This window comes from Cynara cardunculus (assembly GCF_001531365.2).
Source record: "Cynara cardunculus var. scolymus isolate 2C chromosome LG 2, CcrdV1, whole genome shotgun sequence".
In the NCBI taxonomy this organism is placed as follows: domain Eukaryota; kingdom Viridiplantae; phylum Streptophyta; class Magnoliopsida; order Asterales; family Asteraceae; genus Cynara; species Cynara cardunculus.
Window position 1 is genome coordinate 37,251,120 of NC_037529.1, and position 7,632 is coordinate 37,258,751.

General features: G+C 39.8%; 1 pseudogene; it reads right to left on the reverse strand.

The window, feature by feature from the left end:
- Nucleotides 1-5,229: 5,229 nt before the first annotated feature.
- Nucleotides 5,230-7,031, reverse strand: LOC112506073 (annotated as a pseudogene).
- Nucleotides 7,032-7,632: the final 601 nt, after the last annotated feature.

Consider the following 7,632-nt stretch of genomic DNA (forward strand, 5'->3'; position numbering starts at 1 on the left):
GAGGAACAACCTCTGACACTACCAAGGTAGTTTCAGTGGAAGTCTTTACTGAACCTAAAGATGCTTCAGTGGTAGGAACTAGTGCAGCCTTTGTGGATGATTTCGCCTTGTTTGATTTCTTAGCTTTGGCTACTTTCTTGCCCTTAGCTGGTGAACCAGCTTTGGCGGCAGAAGGACACTTGCTGGCAATATGTGTTTTCTCACCGCAGTGTTTACACTTCCTAAAGCTAGGAGTAGCTTTAGGGCCAGGAAGTATCAGACTAGAAGCGGGACTAGCTCCAAGAATTCCCTTCTCATCGATTCTAGGAGGAACCTTTGAGGAATTGGATTCCTTAGGTGAAAAGTTCACCTTGAGCTATGACTTAGATTTCTGATGGGATTTAGATTTCCTAGTCCCTGAAGAAGAAGAAGAAGAAGAAGCTTTACAAGCTGAAGGAATAGACCTAGATCTATTAGACTTGTTAGACTTCTTGGGAAGGGATGATGTGACAACGGATTTACCTTTGTCTTTGCACCCAGAACTCAAAGGAGTTCCTTCAGGATGACTCTCAGTAAAAGTGGAGGACTGAGAGGAAGAAGTGTTGGGAATAGAAGAGACGAATGTACCAAACTTGAGCATGGACCTGTCTTTAACACATTCTTCATGATAGAATCCTAGACCAGTCGTTATCTTGGCGGGGATCTGAGCGTTAATGATCTCAAAGGCCTTAATGGAAGCTTTGCACCACCCTACAATGGTAGCTTTCTCAGCCTTGAGTTTAGCGATTGCTCGCTCACGCTCAACGATAGCCTTTTCACTTTCAACAGTGATGCTTAGTTCACAATAACCTGATCTTTAAGATTTTTCTCGACAGAGGTCAGTTCTTTGATCTTAGAATTGCAAATCTTCAATTGCTCTTGAAGATCAACGTCAAGCATTTCAGCTTTCGATTTGCCATTGAGGGCATTGTAAAGGTCAACCGTCAGCGTATCCAATGCAGAAAGACTAGAAGAAGAAGAGGGTTCATTCAGGAAACATACCTGAGTAGAAAAAGAAAATGGCTCAGAGAAAGTAGAAGCTTCTGAAGATCCTTCATCTGCATCTATGGCCATCAAGCAGACATAGGCTTTATCCTCCTCATCCGAAAATGATTCATCGGATGACTCAGCCCAGTCATGCTCTTCAGCAATAAGGCCTTTAGCCTTTCGCTGGTTGTTCTTCATCTTCTTGTATTTCTCCTTCAGTTTTGAGTACTTCTCATCTTTGGTCCTGATGGAGGAAGGAGCTTTAGAAGATGGCATCGCAGTCTTCTTTGATCTGCATTCACTTTCAAAGTGTCCAGGCCGATGACAGTTGTAGCAGACAGCTGAAGCCTTGTCTATTCTTTTAGACTTTGGCTTTTCCCTAAGGGACAGCTGAGGAGATCTGCGGAACTTGCTCTTACTGGCGAACCTCCTACATGACTTAGTCAGGAGGCCAGGGACTCATCAAAATCTGTTAAATCAGATTCTGGAATGTCCTCATAGATAGAAGAATCTATCTCCCTGATAACAACGGGCGGAAGAGAAGAAACAAATGGGGTAGAAGAAGTTTCAACTAAAGAAGCTTCAGAGATCAAAGCTAGAGGAGAGCTCTTCATTTCCCTGGATTATTTTACAAGATTCCTTTTCAGTTGACGAGATTGCTCATGGTTAAGCAGAATCCCGTTTAAAGTAGAAAGAGAAATAATGGACATGTCAATTGACATCTTGAGACACATGGAAAAGGTATCCCAAGACTCAGGAAGGCATTCTAGAAACTTGGTTAAAGTTTCAGAATTAGAATATTCCCTGCCGACAGCCCTAAGATCAATAAGAAGGCAGTTAAATCCCTGATGTACTTCAGACAGCGTCTCAGACTTTCTACAAAGAAAGCTTTCATATTGTCTTACAAGATTGATCTTTCTGGTCTCTTGAACCTGAGTAGTTCCTTTATATTGGACACAAAGTGTGTCCCACATGGATTTAGGAGTTTTGAGTTTCATCACTGAGTAATAAATCTCATCAGGAAGAGACATAGCTATTATAGACCGAGCACGCGTGTCTATAGCTATTTTCTTCTTGTCCTCATCGCTCCATTGATGTGGGAGCTTTTTGGAATCTGTCGTTCAGGAATCGCGGCAGTCATTGCTGTTGCTGGAACAGCCGGAGCAATAGCAAATGTAATATATGGTCCATTTTCTATATAATGTGGAATTTCAGGATCCACACCTTCCAGAAAGAGGGACATCCGGTTCTTTTAGAGACTAAAGTTGTCACGGACAAACCGGGGAGGTTTGGCAAGGGAGTCATTATCTTGTGTGTGTGTGTGTTTGTAATTTGTAAAGCCATTTTTAAGCGGTAAAGTTATCTAAGAAAGAAGATAAACTCATACTGAAAATAGCTAAACAGAGAGAGAGAAAGAAAACACTGCTCTGATACCACTTGTTGGTCCCTTAAGGCTCTACAAGAATAGTAAAACAGTTTGTAGAAGGGGGGGATGAATACAAACACAATATTTTCAAATTTAAAATATATATTGATAAAGAAGATCAATATAGATTTTACAAGATTGTTTGCTGAAAGATAAGGTGATAAAAACCTATCTAAACAATCTTTAGTTACACACTAAGTCTTAGCAAATACAAGAAAAGAAATGTTGTAGAGAAGATCCTTTACTTAATCTAGAAAATGTTGAAGTAAGAATTAGGGTTAGAGAGTGAGTTGCGCGCACTCTGCAAGGAGAAGATACACTTCTATTTATACTCAGTGCATTAAATGCACATTTAATGCAATATGGTAGGGTTAGAGTGCGTGTCAAGCCTTAAGAGGAAGGCTTGTCCTTTGCTACAGTGAATAGTACAAAAAGCATTATTCATGAGCAGACATCCTTACCTAAAGTTGGTGGACAATAGAGTCGACTAGTCGACTCCGTCCCGTACCAACTTTCATAAGGGTATGGGTTTTGTCCTTTGTGTGTATAAGGACAAGACAACAACAATCGTGCTAAGCAAGCTTCCTTTGATCGTTGAATGCTGGAATGACCTGAAGGTCTCTTCATCATTCGCTGAAGCTTGAGCAGTCTTCACACATATGTAGACAGGCTTTAATCACTGAATATCACTTCAGATCACGTACTCGCCAGTCTCTAATCTTCAGTTTCAGTCTTCAACGTTTGCTGAAGGTTCTTTGGTGTGAGTATTGTCTTCTTGAAGTATTGATGTCTCTGATAGATTTACAATGCAAGTTCTTCAGCGATCACTGAACATACTTAGTTAAGGTCGTTGGGACTGAAAAGACAGAAACATAAATACAACGTGTAAGTGAAAAAGAGATTATCATCAAATCACTGAGAGAGAGGATCAACACATTCCCTCAAAGTCAAATTCATTTGATGAATTCCAATTCTATCGAATTCCATTCTACGAACCAAACGCCCCCTAACTCTTTACCTAATTCATTTTTAGCTTTCTCTTGTTCTCCACATGTAGAAATTTCATCTTCACTTGATTTAATCCCTTGTTGCTCGGTGACCATGGCTATTTACTTGCACTTTAAAAACATTCTAACAAAGTCCTTTAAGAACATAATTCCATCAAAAAAAATCAGAACGTTTCCAAGCCTCGATCACGCTCATGGTTTGGACATTTTCTTGTCCTTCAGCAATCTTAGGTCCCTCTTCAGTCAAAAATCGTGCAAGATTCAAAGTAGTCAAATAGAAGAGCATCTTTAGTTGCCACCTCTTAAAGTGCAACCCCGAAAACGTTTTCGGTTTCTCTGCATGATTAATCGGCAAGTTAATCGAAAGGTTTCTTTGTGCAACCAGAGGAGTTTGGAGAGAGTTTCTTTGCGCAACAGAAGTGGTTTGCAAAGTTTGGGAAGTCTCAATCTTCTCGGTAGTCATTTTATAAAGAAACATCAAAACGAGTGTTTAGAATAACCAAGATACACCCATACAGTATAAAATTGCACTAAAACAGTTTTGTAAAACTGCAGAAATTTAATATTTCTGTTAAAACTGCAAAAAACTGCAGAACTTTTCGATTTTAAACTGCTAGAAAAAATGCAGAAATATTCCTGGTAAACAAGAGTAAAACAACAAAAATGTTGTTAAAAACTGCAAATATATTTTGATAAAATTACATTAAACTCATTTAAAGAAGTTCATAAACAAAGTTAAAAACTGCAGAAAAGATGCAAAAAACGGCAGTGATTTTTTCTTCTTCTTAAACTGTAAGAAAGGTGTTTCAAACGATAAGAAGATAAAAAGACTGTTAAATAACAGTTTATCCTAGATCGAAGCAGAAATTTTGAAAGTAAATAGTACGATTAAAGTTGTTTATATTCGTCTTTATAACTAATTTGTTTTAAGCTTGTAGGATGATATGTAAGAGAAGATACGAAAAGAACGTAAGAAACAGGAAAACACGATGAGGCCTGTGTTAAACCCAATGTCCTTAAAACAAATTTGTCTCACTATCGGACGTTTGTTTCCCAGGATACAACAACAGTAACGTTTCTTCGAGACCGTCGAACCGAACTAAGCCCGGAAATCACCTAGACAGAGCAGGAAGTTAACACAGAAGGAAGAATTAGATAGTCAGTTGTTTTTTCGGTGTGTTTTCTATTTGGAAGAGTGACATATTTATATAACAAATTTCGTAACCAACAAAATAATAATTAGTACAGTATTGATTTAGTTCTTAATTAATCAAAACCGAAATCGAATTGATTCATGTTTTAATTCTCTAATCAAAATTGAAAATATCTACCATTAATACATCAGTGACGAAAAAATGTGTCTGAACTTTTCCTGGTCAACCTATGGTGCATTCGTGTCCGCAGGACGCACTCTCGCATACAAGTTCAATTAAATGAAGCCAATTTTCCGATTCACATTTGCACACCCCCAACATGCACAAGAAAGAGTCGTGGTGCTATAAGTCTTACAATCCGATAAATTGTTTCCACTTATAAACCCTCTTTCTTTTTAGTCATCCACCATGTGAGATCGGATGGCTCAAATAGCCATTTATCCACTTTATACTCCCTTCAAGTACCTTACTTTGTTGATTAGATTCTCATTCATACGAAGTCCGTTTTTGACGTTTAACGTATCGAAACGAAAGTATCACGGAAGAGAACATCAATCTACAACAATCTACATAAATTGAGATTATATAAGCTCCAAATTTTATGTTTCAAAATGGAAAAAACCCATGTAACATTGTTCTAGACAGAATCTTGTATTCTAAAGTTGACATATTTTTCTGTTCCCATACTTGTATTAGTACTACCTCCAAGGTTTGAGCCTTGGCTAATATTCGAACTTTTACCCTTTATCTTATCCTTAATCCCATATTTCTTCATTACAATCATCACCCAATCTGATAAATTCAAGGTAATGTATGTCCCAATGCCACCTATTATCCCATAAGCCACAGAATATGTCGATGGCATCAAAATCATAGTCACAAATGCTGGAATTGCTTGTTTCATATCATCCCATTCAATCTCCATCACTGATTTCATCATCAAAACTCCCACCAATATCAACGGCGGCCCCACCGCCCATGGAGGTATTGATGCCAACAATGGCGTAAAAAAGAAAGCCAAAAAGAAGTATCCCGTCACCGTTATCGCCGTCAACCCCGTTCTACCACCTTCTTTTATCCCTGTTGATGATTCAATAAATGTCGTCACCGGTGATGTCCCTAACAATGATCCGATCATGATCGAGGCTGCATCGGCCATGAACGTAAAATATTGACCTTCGAAATCTCCATTTGAATCCATCATGCCTGCAAATCGAGCCATTGAGTATAACGTACCAGTGGCATCGAGTATGTCGATGTATAAAAACGTGAATAATGCCTCCCAAAACACCTTTTTGTCCAAACCTTTGAAGTTTAAGGCACCCACGGTTGTTTTGATTGTGTGGACGTCGATCAACTTTCTGAAGTACTCGTATGCTGAGTTACCTAACTCGGTATTCGGAAACGTAGTCACACTCGTGCTCTGAACCAAGAAACTACAGTCACAAATATTATGCCGTAAATCATCGCACCCTTGACGTTTTTCACTAGGCAATATGCGATTATCACGAAGCCAACAATACCGAGCCATAACGTAGGGTCTTCCATTCGATTATGTAAGAAAAATATATCATCAGATGCGGTAGCATTTGGCATCAGAGCAACCGTGCCATTAGTGAAAACAGGTGTTAAAGCTGTCCGAGAACTTCTCGGACAGCCACCTAAGGTCACTAGGGTTGATGGGCTATAGCCAATCAACCCAATACCTTGGTTGTGTTGTAGCCCGATAAATGCTAGAAATAACCCTATTCCGGCTGACGATGATATCCGGACTGGTTTTGGGACTAGTTTTGCCAACTTTGCTCGAACACCGATTGCTGAAATTACCAAAAAGATTAAACCTGAGATAAAAACGGCAGTTAAGGCTTCTTGGTAAGACAAGCTTCCGGAGCCGTGAAACCCTACCACCATGTAAGTGAAGTATGCGTTTTTGCCCATCCCGGGGGCAAGTGCTAATGGGAGATTAGTGAATAATCCCATTGATAAACAGGCGATGAAAGACGTGGCGGTTGTGGCGGAAATGAGATCTTTTCGGGTTTGCGTAAGGCAAGCGACGTAACCAGGGTCCACTTGAGGGAACTTGCAGGAATCAGCAGGGAGCATGTGGGTGCAACTGAGTGGGTCTAAGCAGATGGGGGTGGAGGACGTGCAGTTGGCGACGGTGCATGTGCCACCTGAGTCTGTGAGGATGTTGGCGTTTAAGGCAAGGATGTAGGCCATGGTGAGGAAGGTGGCGGTTCCAGCTCGAAGCTCGGTCGTGAAGGTGGTGTTGCGTTCCGTGAGTTTGAACTTTATCCCGACTCTTGTGGTGGCGATGTAGGACTTGATACGACTTCTTAGTTTGGGTTTCGAGGGGCGTGGAGGGGAGAGTTGTGGTGGTCTTGGGGTTGGTGGCGGCGGTGGTGTTGCCGGTGGTGTTGCCGGTGGGTGGATCTCCATTGCCAGAGAAAATTTGATTGGAATTTTATGGGAAAGCTATGGAGTCGAAGAGTACTATTGTGAGAATGAAATGATATACTAACCCAAGCTAGGGTTTTGTATCGAGGGTTGAGAAATTTCGGATTCATAGTAGACTTGAAATTAGACAACTTTTCTTAAATTAAAATTGAAAAAATCATTAACGGATATAACCACAAGCAAAGTTAATTATTGTAATTGATGTTATTATGTGTAAAAAAATTCTAATCAAAACTATTTAAAATGGGATTATTTTAAGGGAAATTTATAAAAAAAATCGGTTTACACAACCCTTTGCCACAAAATAACCACATTTTAGAGGTTTTACCGGAATGACCACACGGATCTCCCCCGGGGGCGATCCGTACACTATGGGGACGATCCCCCCTTAAGTCTTAAAAAAATTACCCTCAAAAGTCGAGATTACTGTTCATTCCTCGTTGACTGTCACACCCCGCCGAAGCGGAAACACGGGATATGGCAGGTAAAGTCTCATAACAATAGTGTATAAACAACACAACCATACAATTTAAAAACATAAATACAAAATAAATAAAGTTTACAATCCCAAAATAAGAGTTTG